A 17,426-nucleotide genomic window follows, 5' to 3' on the forward strand; every position below is an offset into this window, starting at 1 on the left:
CCACTTTATATGTGGGACCCCTACCACAGCATGGCGTGCCAAGCAGGGCCATGTCCGCACCGTGGATCCGAACTGGCGAACCCCGGGCTGCTGAAGCAGAACGTGTGCACTTAACTGCTGTGCCACCGGGCCAGCCGCATCTTCCCGCACTTGTTGGATGCTACTTCCAGGACTAAAGTGATAATAGGCAGCTGGGGATGGAGGCTCAGCGTCTGGGAGAGATTCTGTTTCCAGAAGAGGCCAGTGTGTGGCCAGTAATTGCTGCTCTAATACGGCAGAATGCAGGGCCAAGGAGGCGGGCTTCTTGCATCAGGAACCCACAGACAACTTATGCATGTGCTGGGTTTTCCAGAGACTCCAGGAAGCATGAGAGGAGGTTGCCGAAGCCTCTTCCCCACAAGAGTCTCTGAGGGCTCTAGTGGGAGGGCCTGTTGATTTTAATTTGGACAGCTCCTAGAGTCCTTTGTTGGAGGGGGTCCCCACTGAAGCTGGGCTCATTTATAAGTCACAGCATAAATGGCCTTAAGTAAAATTTGTAGACAAGGACTATATTGCCTCCAGAAGCAAAAAGGGATCACATGATATTGGATTGTACGTCCTTCACAAGTGTGTCAAACAAATGTCCTCGAAGGAGGAGGTCATAAAAGTCATGTCATGCCTGTACTCCTGGAGAAAGGGGGATCCGGTGCCTGCAAAGACTGCCTGTGAGAGCAGAACAGCTTAGTCCCTGTGGGTAACAAGGCAAAAACATGTCCCCTCAGAGGTGATGGCAAACTGTGGCTCGGAGGATGTTGAAACAGGCTCTGAACAGAGCATATTAACCCAATCTATAACAGCAAAATGTTCAGCCACGTGTAAATGTAGTTGGGCCCAGGAGGTTTAAGTGGACCAGGGTTTATTTCCTTCAGGTACAGTCAGACTCAAAGACACAGAAATAACTGTCACGAAGGAAGAAGCTTTCTCTTCTCACAGATTCCGAGCAAAAGAAGGCAGGGTACACCATGGAGGGCCACACAGGGCAGCACCAGGGTCGGTCAGGAGACAGACGGAGCGAGGGGAAAACGTGGGCGAGAGCCTTTCGAGTGGATTCCACGGGAAGGAAGGAGTGAGGCAGGGTGAGCAGGTGTTGGCTTGGCTGGTTTGAATCATTTCAGTGGGCTCAGGGCACAGCAGTGTCCCTGGTTGTCTGGTCCCCGTCCCTGGGGTGACGAGGGCAAGGGAAGGGTGGCCCAGAGTGGAAGAGCCTCGGAGAGGAGGGGGTTGAGGGTGTTGACTCTAGATGATTACGTACGAAAGGATTGCTCAGAGGAGTCATTTACTATCTGTAGCAACTAGTTAACCCTGGCAGGGCAGTTCCTCCAAGGTTGCCGAGGCCTCGGATGTCAAAGCCTTAAATACAGAAACTAGAAAACATGCTCATTTCACTAGGTATAACCATAATTTCAGCCCTTGTGTAAAGTCCATGATGGTTTCCAAACTAGGGCATGTTAGCAGATGTTAAAGTTAGTTCAGAAACTATGTTGTGGAGGCACAAAGGCCAGTTAGAACCCTTTATCTTTTTGCCATATAAATTACTCTAGTAAATTTTCAATTTCTAATTGGGCCAAATTGTGAACCTTTCTGGAATTAGGTCTTTTGTGTGATTGCTTCCTCTGCACGTATCCAGGTTTCTCTCCTTTATTTATCTTTTGATTGGTCTGATGGTCACAGGATGCACTTGGGGCTGGGGGAGTGTCTTTCTGCTCTGCTCTTGTTTATCAGTTTTCCCTCCAGAGAGGCTCAGGTCGGGAGCATCAGGGTTAGGGGCTCTCTCACAGCAATGGTTGTATTTAAGTCAGGTTTGAATTAACACCTTCACTGTGCCACAGGGGTGCTGTGCATTGTTTTCCTCATAACCCTGAGGATCAGAGTTTTGTGCCACCCCGGCTTAGGTGACAGGGTGCATTGGAGGAGCCCAGGGCCCCCAGCATGCAGACGTTGAGGGGTGGAAGCCATCTTCTGCTGCAGCCCTACCTTCTCCCCGCTGGGCACTGCTTCCCTCCCCCCACCTTCTCTCTGTACTTATTCCCTCGGGATATTTTTGCCTGGAGAGTCACAGTGTTTGTGTTTCTCCATCGGATGACATGTGGGCAGAACTTCAGGGTGGTTATGTGGAAAGGAACCAGGTGTCGGGCCTCAAAGATAAGTGTTCTTTCCCTCCAGGAATGCCAGTCAATCTCCCCAGTGTTGAAGTCCACATCCAGGAGGTCATTTTGTCTATGGCCGAGGTGGGGGCCTCGAGCCCCTTGAGGACCAGATTAGTCCTTTGGCATGCTGGTCAGGAACAACGCTAAGCACAGCCCAAGTGTGCTGGTTCAGAGTTTCACATTGGGAGAGAAGTAGAACACCACACGCTCCCCCATAGACACTTGTTCTTTTTGATCTGTGCCTGGGCCATGGGCTCCCATGCTCGTGGACCTCGAAACCCTTATGGGTCTGGAGAGCCCCTGACAGCAGCATGATGAGCAGCAGCACAGGAGATGGGCGAGCTCACTGCCTTTGCCTGAACAGCCCTGACTCTGGAGGGAGCCAGGGAGTCATTCTGAAATCTTCCTGGGGTCATGGCCTTCTCCTTTCCTCAAGCCAAACAAGGGGTCATCCCCAGGACTGTGCTGGGGGGACACTTTCCCAAACAGTGTCTCTGTGACCGCCCCAAGCAGCCACTGATGGTCATCAGACTAGACACAGTGACTAAGGAGCATCAGCCTGAGATTCAGGAAATGGAACTCAAGCATCCACCAGTTAGGAGGTTGTGTTGTCGCTGCCCTCAGGTAGGAGGCTGGGAGACCACCTGCCAGACACAGGCCACACCTGATGGCACCTCACTCTGGGATAGAGTCAACTAAGAATAAGTCTTGCTTTCTGGGGAAGAATGAGACACTGGGGTGGGGAAGAGATGGCAGCATCCACTTGAGAGAACAGAACATGAGCTAAAGCCCAAGCTGGCCGGCAATGGGCCCTCACTCCCAAGATAGTAACTGCTGCCAATGACCCCGATAGTTAGCAAAGGAGTAGTTAGTGAGCACTGCCCAGGTGTCCTCAGGTGAGGTTGGGCCATCCTCCTTGTGATGCCAACTGTTTTAGTCACTTCACTCCATTGGTGAGAGGGAGATTTCCACCCTAGACTCATGGGGCTGGCTAAACACAGTACACTCGACAGTGGACAGGTGGAATGGACAGCAGTTTATTAGTTTATCATATATTCTCACAGCCCCAGGAGGAGGACAGCACACACCATGCAGGGCCACACGGGGACTGCACTTGGGAACAGATGGAACAAGCAGAGGTTTGGGTAGGAACAGGACTGTGTGGTAACAAGAGGGTGAAGTGAGCCCTGGTTCCCACAGGAGGGTGTGGTGGGCTTGTTGGAATGATTCTGTGATAGGGAACTGAAGCCTGAGGTCAGGAACAAGCAGGCACTGTGTCTGCTCCCTGTGATGAGAAGGGGTGTTTGGCCAGGGGCCCTTATCTGCGGGAGAAGAGGGGGCAGAGGAGTGGGGAATTGCAGTTAGGCCATTTGAAGTCCCCTTGATTTATCAGATGTCAAGACAGGTCATAATATTGAATCTTAATTTCATGCTTTATGTCACAAGAAGTTATTAAAAATAATTCTTGGCTCTGGCCTGGTGGTAGTTGGTTAAGTTGGTGCACTCCGCTTCGGTGGCTCAGAATTCACCAGTTTGGATCCCAGACACAGACCTATGCATCGCTTATCAAGCCATGCTGTGGCAGGTGCTCCACATACAAAGTAGAAGAAGATGGTCACAGATGTTAGCTCAGGTCCAATCTTCCTCAAAAAAGAAAATTAAATTAATAAGTAATTCTTCCTAGAAGTGATAACACAGTTCAGCAATATGCTAGGATAGAAAATAAACATGTAAAAGTCAGTTGTATTTCTATGTACTAGCAATGAACATGTGCATAGGACACCAAAATTAAAAGTACACTTGGGATCACTAATAAAAATAAAAGACTTAGGTGTAAATCCAACAAAACATGTCCAGGACTTGTATGGCGAACTCTACACAACACTGATAATAGCAGTGAAACAGCTAAATAAGTGGAGAAAAATACCATGTTCCTGAATTGGAAGACGAAATATAGTAAAGATGTCAATACTCCGTAACTGTTATACAGATTTAATGCAATCAAAATCCAGTAAATTGGTTTTGTAGCTAGAGACAAAGTAATTCCAAAATCTGTACGGAAAGAGAAAGGAATTAAAATAGCTTAAACAACTCTGACAAGGAAGAAGTGGGAGTAATCGAGCTACTCAGTTTCATAACTTATTACACAGGTACCGTAAGCAAGACTGTGTAATATTTGCAGAGGGATTGACACATAGATCAATGGAACTGAACAAAGAACCCAGATATAGTCCCAACAAATATGCCCCACTGATTTTTGACAAAGGAGCAACAGCAGTTCAATGGAAGAAAGTTGGTCTTCCAAGAGACTAGAGCTACTTAAGGCTTGGGAGCAAATCACAGGTCAAAACTTAGGCAAATGGAAACACAGGGAAGGAAGAAAATGGTTGACTGAGGTACTACCAGGTGGTGATGGAAAGGGAGGGATAGTTGGCGCCTAGCTCAGGAGTAAAGTTGCAACTGCCCAATGAGAGCTTATTTCATCTTTCTGAATTTAGCTGCTTCTGATTGACCATTTCCACAGACGCTGGTGATTTTCCCGTCAGCTACCACACTCCAAACTCAGGTCACCACTAATTGTGTATACGGTGCCCCAGACTCCGTTAGCCTGCCCATTAGCATCGTTCTCAGGCTATATGAGATGGCAAGATGGCTCTCAGTAGCTTGAAAGGTACATCCTCCCAGGTTCAAGTCTGGCCAAAAAGAGAGCTCTTCCAGACTTAGTAACTCCTGGTTTGGTTCAACTCCTTGGACTCGTTCAGATTGGACTCACCTGGTCACCGCCCTCCCTTGCCCCAACACACACATACACGCAATCCTAAAGTATCACTGGGGTGTTCTGGGTATCATTGCCAGGCCGCGGTAAGGTTCTGCCCCCCGTGCCAAGCATGGAGCCTCATGTGATACAAGTGGACTGAAAGGAGAGTTTAGTTCTTCAGAATAAACTCTAGCTGTTGTTCGAGCAGAAAGCAATCCTGGACAGCCAAGGCAGCAAATGTCCACTTGAGCCTCATGGGGAGAAAGGCCATGGTTCATGCCCAGCTTTCTCTCCCAATATTAGTGTTCACAGGGATCGAAACTCCAGTTTCTCTTTTCTTGACTTTGTCAGAGGAGACAGACTAGCCGGCAGCCACCTTCTCTGGCTGGGACATTGTTCATGGCTCCCCCAGTACAGTCGCAAACTTGGAGGCATCATGCAGCTTGAGATGGTTAAGCTCACCATTTCCAGACTCTACTGCTATGTCCTAAAGTTTCAGCCCCTTGATCAGGAGCTTAAATGGAATGAGCTGGCCCTGCCTGAGGGAAGCCTTTGGGGTGGCCTCACAATGAAAAACTGACCAGAGTCCTCTGAATCACCAGTTTTTCTGAATCAGAGGCTCAGCAAAGAACACAAGAATTCTTTGCTCATCGATCAACAGAGGTGTATTGGTGCGGCTGCCTCCACCTTCTTCCAGTCCCCCTCAGCCTCCTCATCTAGACGGATGGGATACACACCTTCTACTGTGTGTTGTTGACACTTCATACCCACTCACACGTGTGGACTGTGTATGCTGCTGACCTCGACGACTATGCTTGTTGAGTGGCTTGCAATACCCTCTAGGCTGAGGATGAGTCAAAGAAAGTGGTGTATTTCATCTGCTAACCTCTCCGCTTGGCTAAACTGCCCCACCTCAGCCTCGCCCAAGGTCATTTCTACTTTGCAAATCAGTGACACCCATTGGTTCCTCAACTGAATGAACGGGAAGCAAGCTTTTAATATCTGATCTCACCCCGAGGGAGACAGGAGTCCTGGGTTTCTGTTGTTGTGGTTGGTTGGTTGGGAGGTGTCCACGTCCGCCGCCGGAGGGGGGGCGGGGCAAAGGCCAGGGAGCATCTGGGCGGCGGGCGTGCGCGCGCGCGAAGAGCGCGCGGCTGCTGGGCCACCTTGCGGGGAGGCGTCCGCGAGCCGCGCCTGGCCAGAGCCGAGCCCGGCGGAGTCCGGCCGCGCTCTGCTGCTCTCTCCCGGGCCGGGCTCGTCCGTGGACGCCGCTCCGTGTCCCCGCTGGGCACAGCAGCCCGGGCCCTCCACAGCCATGGCCGCTAGCCTGAGGAGGCCCTCCTTCAGCTCCCGCTCTTCCTGCTCGCCGGACACGGACGACCAGGGCGCCTGCGAAGACGATGCCATCTGGGAGAGGTACCTGGGGGCGTGGGCCTGGGGGCTGGTGGGAGGCGAGCGTGTCCCTGAGGAATAGGCTTGTGCGCCGAGAGGTGCCCGTCAGGTCGCGGGACAGCTGTGCGGCACGCGGAGCGAGGGGGGGCGTCTCTTCGTGCGCGTCACACGTTCATGGAACGGGCGGTGTGTGCCGGGCACGGGGACAGCCTGGGGATGCGGTGCCCGGGAGTCGGGCGCTGAAGCGGCCCCCGTGGTCTTGGCTCCTTGGAAGGACAGACGCGAAGTCGATAAGGACACTGGTCTCGATGCGTTCTGAGGAGTGCAGGTCTCCCTGTTTTAGAGGCTACGTTCCGTTGGGGTTTTCATGAAGCCTGTTGTGCCCCTGAAGCTGAGGCCGGTTCAGGGGAAGTGGCCTGTCCAGGGCCACTTGATATTTGTGTGCAGAGCCAGTGATTTCCAAAGCCCTTGACTGTGCAGAAGTCTACCTGTTAGGGGTGGAGTGGGGGCTGTCCGGGGAGCGTTGTGAGCACAGGTATGTGTCCCACACTTGAAAGTCTGGCAAAGAAAGCGTGAGGCTCGAGGGTGCTCCGTTCGTTCCCGCCTTCCACAGAAAGTCCGGAGAGTTGACTTTGGGACAAGTCCTTCCTTTCCTCTGGTCGGTGCGTGTTCAGTGGTCTGGACACTTGGTGAGCAAGACTGACAGGGTGTTTGACGTACTGGGCCTCACAGCCTAGTTGGAAAGGACAGACAGGCAGCAACTAATTACCTAGGAGATACGTGAAAGCAATTTTGTGTTGAGTGTTGAAAAATACAGCATTTACTGTTAGACTTTGTGGCTTAGGCAGTGATGTTGAAGCTGAGAGCAGATGCCTAAAAGAAAAGGAGGACTTGTGCGGGAGAGTGTTGGGACAGGGCAAGGAAGGAGTATGGCCTGTCAGAGGAGCTGAAAGAGTGCCCTGGAGACTGGGGCCGCGTAGGGACCTTAGGGTGGGGAAAACAAAACTTTTCGATTAAAGCTGGCGCTTTCTATAGGTTTATGGAGACCAAGCATGGTGATTCAGAACATGGACTCTGGAGCCAGACTCTGTCAAATGGGTCCTAGCTCTGCCACCTATGGGCTGTGTGAACTTGGGCAAGTTACCGTACCATTCTCTGTGTCAGTTTCCTGATCTGTAAGATGGGGATGATTATAACACACCCTCCATAGGTGAGTGTAAAGGTGAAAGGATATTTCCTATCAGTAAAGTACTTAGAGCAGTGTCTGGCCTATAGTAGGTGTTAGTAGTGGTTGATTAAATAAATGGATAAATACATACATAAGTATTAAAGGCTCGGAGGCTGTCCCTGGTGAAACGTGTGAACTTGAATGGATTACACCCAACTTTATTTCCTTTCCAGCTTGCACTTGCTACTGACCGCATCTGTAGCACTGTGGAATTAGAAATAATCTCTCTCAAATTGGCTGCTCTTGGTAAAAGAATCTACTGCTCTCAAAATTATCCCAGGGAAATAAAAGCCTTTTCAGTAGCATTTTAGGGTTAGGCTTATTTAATACGTATTGTTTATATTGGTTTGTTTACTATTTGTTGGTAACTTTTTTTTTTTGCAAAGCTGCTCCGTTAAGAAAAGCAGATTAGCTATAAAATAGTTCAGACACAAAGAAAAGTAGAGAGTCGTGTAAGCAGAGCACGCCTTTCCTTGACTATCTGTCGAGAGCTTGTGTGATTCCAGCTGCTCTCTGCCTCAGACACGGTGCCCTCTGTGTGTGCAGTCATGTAAACAGTGCAGGGTCTGGAACCGTGGAGAATCTAAGGCAGTCCAGTCATGCTTTGCTTAACAGTGGGGATCAGTTCTGAGGAGTGTGTCACAGTCAGGCAATCTCGAGACTGTGCAGACACCACGGAGTTCCTAAACCTAGATGGCAGAGCCTCCTACACACCTAGGCCACATGGGACTAATCTTCTGGGACCCCCGTTGTGGACTGAAACGTCCCGATGTAGGGCATGACTGTACTGCCCAACTCCAAAGGCACGGAAGTGTACCCTGTGGGGCTTTTTAAAAGAACAGAGATGCTCAAGGCCTCCTCTGGGCCCACTGACTCCGAATCTACTGGGATAGTTCCCGGCTTTAAAGACCAGACATAGTCCTCATCTGGAGACATCTCATCAACGGTTTTTCACACTGGGTTTTCCCTCATCTGAAAAAACGTGCAAAGAGATTGTGAGGATCCATAATTAGTGTTTTAATACATTTTGCAGGACTCAGTGTTTTTCACGTTCCGTGATGCTGTGATCTGCATCTTCCGGGTAATGTGTTAAACCTTTAAATCTTGTCAAAAAGTCATGTCATGACATAGAGAATCCTTCTGTGAATTCCAGGCAGATTGCCATCTTTCTGCTTCCGCCTCCTCACCTTTAAAATGGGGAGAATAACGGTAACCTAGCTTTTGGATGTGAGGATTAAATGAGATAGTTGGTGCAAAGCAGTTAGCACAGGATCTGGCACAAAGTGAAGCCTTCAATAAATTATGATTATAGTAGTTTTGATTTCCCTCCAGTCGGAGTATAATTTAGTTGAAGTTAGTGGCTATGTCACAGCTGTTTCTCAGGCTGGTGTCTGCCACCCTGAGCTAAGCCATACAAATCCCTAGAATAACTTTTCAAAAGCCTGTTAGTCTCTTGAGGCTCCTATACTTCTTTAGTTTATTTTATTTTATTGCAGTAACAGTGGATTCTAACATCATATAGCTTTCAGATGTACGTTGTAATATATTTCGAATTCTGTGTAGATTACATCATGTTCACAACCCAAAAACTAATTATACTCCGTCACCTCACATGGGAGCCTCATCACCCCTTTTGCTCTCTCCCCTCCCCCCTTCCCCTATGGTAACCACCAATCCAATCTCCATGGCTCTGTGTGTGTTTGTCACTGTTTTTATCTTCTACTTATGAGTGAGATCACACGGTGTTTGACTTTCTCCCTCTGATTTATTTCACTTTACATAATACCCTCAAGGTCCATCCATGTTGTCACAAATGGCCAGATCTCATCATTTCTTATGGCTGAGTAGTATTCCATTGTGCATACGTACCACATCTTCTTTATCCATTCTTCCCTTGATGGGCACCTAGGTTGCTTCCGAGTTTTGGCTGTTGTGAATAATGCCACAGTGAACCTAGGGGTGCATGTGTCTTTCTGCATTGGTGTTTTCAAGTTCTTTGGATAAATACCCAGCAGTGGGTTGGCTGGATCATATATACGGTAGATGTATTCTTAGTTTTCTGAGGATACTCCATACTGCTTTCCATAGTGGCTGCACCAGTCTGCACTCCCACCAGCAGTGTAGCAGAGTTCCCTTCTCTCCACATCCTCTCCAACACTTGTCTCCTGTCTTGTTAACTAGAGCCTTTCTGAGCAGAGTAAGGGGACCTCTCCTTGTAGTTCTGATTTGCATTTCTCTGATCGCTAATGATGTTGAGCACCTCTCCATATGCCTGTTGGCCATCCGGATATCTTCTTTGGAGAAGTCACTGCTCAGATCTTTTGCCCGTTTTTTAAATTGGGTTGTTGATTTTTGTTGTTGTTGAGATGTATGAGTTCTTTCTGTCTTTTGGATATTAACCCCTTATCCGATATATGGTTTGCAAGTATCTTTTCCCAGTTGTTAGGTTGTGTTTTGGTTTTGTGGATGGTTTCCTTTGCCGTGCAGAAGATTTTTTTACTTTGATGTAGTCCCATTTGTTCATTTTGCATTTTGTTTCCATTGCCCAGTCAGACATGGTACTTGAAAATAGGCTGCTAAGACTGATGTCAAAGAGCATACTAATGGATAGATCCTAACTGGCTAAAGTTTTGGGGATTTCTGACTTATGGCCATTGTTTTGCAGAGAACTTTCAGAGGGAGAGTGATGCACAAAAGTGGAAGGAACAAAGCTTTTCTGTGATTCCTTTCTACAGGGGACACTTTTTTTTTTTAAGATTGGCACCTGGGCTAACAACTGTTGCCAATCTTATTTACTTTTTCTTTTTCTGCTTTATCTCCCCAGCCCCCTACCCCGTACACAGTTGTATATGTTAGTTGCAGGTCCTTCTAGTTGTGGGATGTGGGATGCTGCCTCAACGTGGCCTGAGGAGTGGTGTCATGTCCGCGCCCAGGATCTGAACCCTGGGTCGCCGCAGCGGAGTGCGTGAAATTAACCACTGGGCCAGGGAGCCGGCCCCGAAGGGACACTTGTTGAACAGCAACCATCAGTCTGGCTTGAGGCCATTGAACATAATGGAAGTCAGATAGGCTGATAATTGCGCTTCATTTCTTCCTCACGTTGCTTCCTTTGATCTCAAATGGGACAATATTTTTCTTTTCCCGTTTAACTCACCTATGGCCCTTTTGATCCCATCCTGAGGGACAAAGACCAGTTTCCATCTCTCTACCAGACGGCCCCCAGAAACACAGCACTGGCCCTTGGTATGGTTTGGTTGAGGCTGCATTTTGACTAGATCTGGGTTGTGCTGGCTGTTTCAGAAGACAAGAAAGGGGTTCAGTTTCTATGGGACTTGAGAAAAGAGATGTACCAGAGTGGCATCTGTGTGGCCTTTGTTGAATTGATTTCTGTCACTGACAGCATATATTTCTCATTGGCCTGGTAATAGCATTTCAGGATTAGCGATTCATCAGCAAATGTGGTTGTCATTTATGGTGACTCTGACTCACTCATAGGACTGAGCTTTTCAAAGGGGAACCTTTTGGTGACAGGCAAGTCTGATCAATACATTGCCTTGGGATTTTATGTTCCGTGAAAGTTATTCCATGCTTGATACGTTCCATGGGACTCTCACTTTTTGACAACCACACAGCGAGATCCCTGGTTTGAAACAATTTCTCCAGAAAGTTACCCCTTCTAAACACCCAGAAGACTTCTACCTCACTAAATTACGGAACCTGCACTTTGATTGCTTGATTTCTGAAACTGAATGTAAAAATTTGGAGGACTGTCCTCTCAATGCCTCTTTTGAGTCTCGCCCTTTGCATAAGTTTGATATGGCCATGGCTGGCGGGAGTAACTGTGTATAAAATGCTGTCTGTGCTGTGGCCCAGACCCTTCATAAACTTCTTTTGCAGCCATCAGAAATGCAATCAATAGGGAATGGGGAGAGGCTGGTTGTTTACCCTCAGTAGGTAATGTTCCAAATCAAGCTGCTCCTTGTCTGATGGTCTATAAATTTTATATCTTGTCCAAATACATAGTCAAATGTACTTTTTTCAGGACGTCAGTATGAAATCAGCGTTTGGGGTTCTTTTTTCAGACTTATACCAGTTTCTTTACTAACTTCAGTGCTTAAGACAGAGTTCTAGTCTTAGAGTCTTTCAATTTCAACTTGTTTGTGTAGAAATAATTGTAAAGAAAAAGGTGACAATGGCAGAGATAGAATTTTGGAATTTATGGGCCAAAGGGAACTCTTTGAGTCACAAAGAGCCTCAGAGTCTTGCCAATATTGTCTTTCTTTTTTCATTATTGTAGGTTTGGACTTCTTCCATGATGGCCTTAAATGATAGTAGAGAGAACTCTAGTGCTCGAATTGCTTATGTCAGTTCTGGCATGCTAGTAGCTAACTTAAATTTTTTATCTTATGCATATATATATATGCATGATATAGAAATGGTATATTTATATATGTATATGTTTCACCTTATATCACAATTTCTTTAGGCAGTATTTTTATCCCCATTTTGCAAAAGAGTTAAGAGAAGTTTTGAGAGACTGCTAATGACAAATGAGAGAGGCTGAATTTGATTCTCTGGTCAATATTTTCTGAATGCTATGCATAGATATTTTTTGATTTTCATGTTCTCCAAGCATCTCCTCAAGGAGGTGACTGACAGGGGAAGTGCCTATGTAGGGTCTGATTCTATAGTGGATAACTTACCATGTTTATCTCATAAAAATATATGTATCACATATGTAAATCACATACATACTATATGATATTTAAATATCAGTTTAAATTTTTGTTTTAGGTTATCAAGTTGCTTCCATATGGGTTGCCTCTTTTGAATCTTATAATACAAGTGAGTACTTTTAAGTTTGAAGTTAAAAAGAAGAGGGATGTTTCCAATGTCACACAGCTATCAGATCTTTTGTGTCCAAATCCAAAATTCCTTCTGCAGCTCAACTACAGCTTTTCCATCTCCACTCCTTTCGGAAGACCACACAGTTTGACTGCAATGGTAGGGACCAGGTACATCTAGATCAGCAAGAATCTCGGTGAAAGAGTATGATATTCTCAACTTTTCGAACTTTGCTGGTGGACTTGGACTTCAGGTGAAAGTAGGACAATTTGTCCTACAGGCACCACCTTGTCAAGACTTTTCCATCTACGAAGAGTTCATTGATTGGGTCACTGGGTTTAAAGAGGTTGGTTGGAGAGTTTCATTGCTGGATATTTATGACCCATATGTATTTAGAACAGAGCCCAGCGTGGGGATTTTGATGTCCTCCTTCAGCTCAATAGGGCAAGCACAGTCACCTCTTCCAACTCAAGTTATTGTCTAACATTCCTTTCAACTTGAGTAATCTTTCTTTCTTAATGCCTATTAGATAATAAAAATACATGTAATAAAGTGTATGGTTCTATAATTTGTTATGGCTAACATCATACAGTAGTTAAGAGCATCCAGCCCTGTGATCAAAGGGGCTGCTTCTTTTAAATGGAATTTGTTGATTGTCCCTGAAACATTTTGGTTACACAGAACTAGATCATATTTTCAGATTTTAACAAGACTTCCCTCTGATTTCTTCAGAGTCCCTGTTCTGTGTAGCAAGAGCTGTGGCCCTGCATCCAGGCAAGCTCCCCAGTGGAGAAAGGCTGCCTGCTGCTTTGACTGTGCCCTCTGCCCAGAGAAGGAGGTTTCCACTGACACAGGTGCAGATCTGGAGGAAGTTTCCTACTCATCCTTTCGTTTACGTCCTTATTTGTTCCCAAAATGGGGAGGATCGAGAATAGGACTGACATCTCAAAGTTGTTCTCTCATTTACTCACTGATTTCTCCAGTAAAGTTAATAATCTTCCCTATGTAAGGATACTCTTCTCTTTGACCTGGTTCACTCCTACTTATCTTTTGACTCTTTGCATTACCTTCTCAAGAAAATATTTTGAAGGGCTATCCCAGAGTGACCTGTGTTTGTGTCTACCATGGAACCTAACACACGTCATTATGAGTATCTTGGTTTTATTGTATATAAGTCTTTCAACCAAATATGAACACGTTGAAGGGTGCATGTTATTTAGCTTAATTTCTCAAGTTACTAGCACCGATGATGACACACGTAAGTGTTCAGAAACAATGTGCATGACTTAACAAACGAAAAACATATCCTATATTTCTGCTATGAACCAGCCACTGTGAAATATGCTGAGGATGCATTTTAGTACCCCTGGTTGCCCTATCACACTTGTTCTCTGCCAGTTCAGAGTCAGGGAGCAAGGAGATGAACATGATGAGTGATCACAAGGAACATTATAAGGGTCACGATACAAGTGCAGTAAATACAAATATTGGGGTAGTATCTAACCTTACTTTGAGATGTCAGAATATTCCCCACAAAAGAAACAAAAAAGTACAAAAGTGTTTTATTTTAAGTACTGAAAGATAAGTAGAATTATAACAGCTGAATAAAGGAAGACTTCCTTGTCAGAGATAATTAGAATAGCACATTTCTTCCACTATTCGGGGACCTGACAAAAAGGTCTACTGTGGCTGAAAAACAGCAAGTCTAGGGTTGCATGGGACCCCAAGATGAAAGACTGGTCCTGAAGACTTTTCACACAATAACTAACATTTTGGAATTGCCAACAGACATTGCAGTTAAATAATGAAAAACTGAAAATACCATCTACACTTAAATTTGTGGACAACATAAAATGTTCACTTTCATTCCTGTCTTTTAACATTGCTCCAGAGTTCTGGGTGGTGCAACAATTCATGAAACAAAAAGGGTGATATTTATTAAAAAGGAAAACATAAGAAATTAAAATACATCATTTTATACAAAAAATACTCCAAAGAATCAACTGAAACAGTATAATTCCTAAAACTTGAAAGTAAAACCTCCTGGATATGAGATACAAATACAAAAATATATGATTTTTCTTTTTATAACAATAATCATGTAGATAAAATGATAAAATATTCCATTCACATAATACCAGTGTGTAATATAACTCTGGGTAACTTGAAGGAGAGATGCACGGTGATTACCTAGTCAGAGGGGCTGGCCCGGTGTCATAGTGGTTAAGGTCATGTGCTCTGCTTCTGCCGCCTGGGGTTCTCCAGTTTGATCCTGAGTGCAGACCTGCACATCGCTTATCAAGCCATGCTTTGCTGGTGTCCCACATACAAAACAGAGGAAGACAGGCACAGCTCTTAGCTCAGGGAAAACTTTCCTCAAGGAAATAGAGGAATTTTGGCAACAGTTGTTAGCTCAGGGCCCATATTCTCCACCAAAAACAATAAAAATAAGAACAGGCAAAAATGAGCATTTTTGCCACAATTTGGGAAGAAGTTCCGTCTCCAAATAAGCACACAAAAAGCAGTGGCTTTCCGTGTACAAGTAACAACCCTATTAAAGATATAGCAGAAAAATATCCCAATAACATAGGAATAAATTTAAAATACTTAGTAATAAACTGCAAGTGTGCAAATCTGATTTAAAAACTTCTAAAATTTAATTGTTAATATAATACAATTTTTGAATAAGCAAAAGGCTCACATTATTTATTGATAGGACACCTTTATTTATTGATGGAATTGGAATGATAGCAAGCCTTACTAAATTTATTTGTAAATCGAAGGCATTTCATACTGAAATTTGCTTGAAAATGTGGACCTTTATGGAATGTATTTTAAAGTTGATACAGAGAATGATTTGGAGAAAATATTGGAAGAGAATTTTGATAGATAGGAGACTTCTGTTTCCAGACACTAAAATGTGTTCTTAAACTCTAACAATAAAGAAATGAGATACTATCCAAAAATACACACTTAAATATAGAACAGAACATGCAGCTGGGAATTATGTCTAATAAAAATAAATAGGCAAATGGTTAGGAATAGCAAACCTTTGGATAGTATTTATTAGATGCTAGGCACAGTTCTAAGAAGTGCTTTCCACACATCAAATCATTTAACAACAAGTATCTGCATATAAAAACAGATAGTGATATCAACTCCATTTAAAGATGAGGAAATGGTGGCACAGGAGCTTACCCAAAGTCACCCTGCTGGCCACTGTGGAACCAAATTTCAACCTGATAATCTGGCTGAACTGTCCATGCATTTAGCCAACACAGTATGCTGCCTCCTTGACGAATTAATTAAATTTTTTACTTCACAGACCAAATTTCAATAACAGTATCAACCAATATTTCTATTTTCTCTTCCATAGGTCAATTGTAATTTTTTCTAGATATTAACAATACACAGAAAAATATAAAAGAAAATCAAGATCAATATTGACAAAATATCCAAATATGTCAAGGATCAGGAGTAGTGAGCAGTTAGTAGAAACAAAACAATAAAAGGCAATTGATTTTCCTGAAGTTTCTCTTCCTCAGAATGAACATAAACCTTAGTGCTCAGAGGACTTCCACATCTGGAAGGATGGAGCAGACACACTTTTCTCTATTCCGCCCTCTAAGTACAACTAAAACGCTGGGCATATATATAAAACAAACCTACGATGATTCTGAAATGTGAGAGAAGAGACACACTTGTAGGGACCGTGGCACCCAAGGAAGGCCATGGTGGTGAGTTTCCTGGGATTTCTTTTTGCTTCATATGTCCTAGACTTGGGTCTGAAGAAGCCAACAACCTGGAAAGGCCGGAGCACTTACAACATTAAAAAGCCCTAACAAAAGTCTGCTCTCTCTATCAAAAAGATCAGGAAACGGACAGGCTAGCAAGACAGAAAACTTTTAGACAAGAACTGCTCTAATCCACTCAAACATCATGGCAAAATCTGTGGCCCACTCTCACCAGGAAAGGCCAAGTGGGGAGTGTGGACAGCCACCCTTTCCACCTGCAACAAGGCAAGCTGCCAGGGTGGTATCAGAGATGGCCAAGTGGACAGACAGGACATTTCTCACTTCTGGGCAGTGCCCAGGCCCTCTCCTGCCAGGTGGGGTGCATAGACTTCCCCCTACATGCCAACAATGAAGCACCCCTCCCCCCCAACAGGTGTTGTCTTAGAGGAGGCCAAGTGGAGAGTGAGGGCTTCCATCATGGTCCAGTAGTTACAAGGCTCCCTTTCTGTCTCAGGGTAGTGAAGCCACATGGGCAGCAGTAAGGGGGCACTCCCACTCCTCCCAACCAGGGAGCTGCCATGGAGGCCTAGTGGGGAATCAGAACTCCTACCCCACCCAGAAGAAATGGGGACATCTTCCCTCATCATGTGTCAACAGAGGCTGAGTGGAAATCTTGGACTTCTCCCTCCCCTGCAGTAACAAGGAACCACTTTTTCCTTTTCCTAGCCAGAACCTTGGCAGAAGCAGCCAGATAAAATAGAAGGTTTAAATAAAATCCAGAGCTGCATATCACAATACCCAACATGTTCTGGTTTCCATCAAAAATCACTCATCATAACAAGAACCAGGAAGATCTGAACTGAGTGCAGAAAGAAAACCGATAGATGGTAACGCCAAGATCACAGAGATGTCAGAATTATTTAATAAATATTCTAAAGGAACTATCATAAAAATGTTCCAGTGAGCAATTATGAACATGCTTGAGAGAAATGAAAAAGTGGAAAGCCTCAGCAAAGAAATAGAAAGTTTCACCAATGAATGAATATTAGGGTCAATATCCTGGTGGTGACATTGTACTAGAGTTTTGCAAGGTGTTACCATTGGAGGAAACTGGGTAACGGGTACACGGGATCACCCTGTGTTATTTCTAACTGCATGCGAATCGACAATTACCTTAAAATAAAAAGTCTAGATAAAAAGTTAGACAGCTCAGACTTAGGAAAACAGACCAAAACTTAGCATTTCAGTGTCAATTAACACCTAGAAATTTAGGCTCATTGAAG

General features: G+C 45.1%; 1 long non-coding RNA gene across 5 annotated transcripts in view; it reads left to right on the forward strand.

Moving 5' to 3' along the window:
* Positions 1-5,681: 5,681 nt before the first annotated feature.
* The window catches only part of LOC138923050 (uncharacterized), a 45,235-nt gene continuing 33,490 nt past the window's right edge, over positions 5,682-17,426 (forward strand). For 3 of the 5 annotated variants that reach the window (XR_011436169.1, XR_011436170.1, XR_011436167.1), the window contains exon 1: positions 6,036-6,360. This is a non-coding gene — a long non-coding RNA (uncharacterized lncRNA). Of the gene's footprint in view, positions 6,361-17,426 lie in introns of all 5 variants that reach the window. The other 2 variants (XR_011436171.1, XR_011436168.1) reach the window with 2 other exon arrangements.

Source organism: Equus caballus, unplaced genomic scaffold, assembly GCF_041296265.1.
Source record: "Equus caballus isolate H_3958 breed thoroughbred unplaced genomic scaffold, TB-T2T haplotype2-0000440, whole genome shotgun sequence".
Lineage (NCBI taxonomy): Eukaryota > Metazoa > Chordata > Mammalia > Perissodactyla > Equidae > Equus > Equus caballus.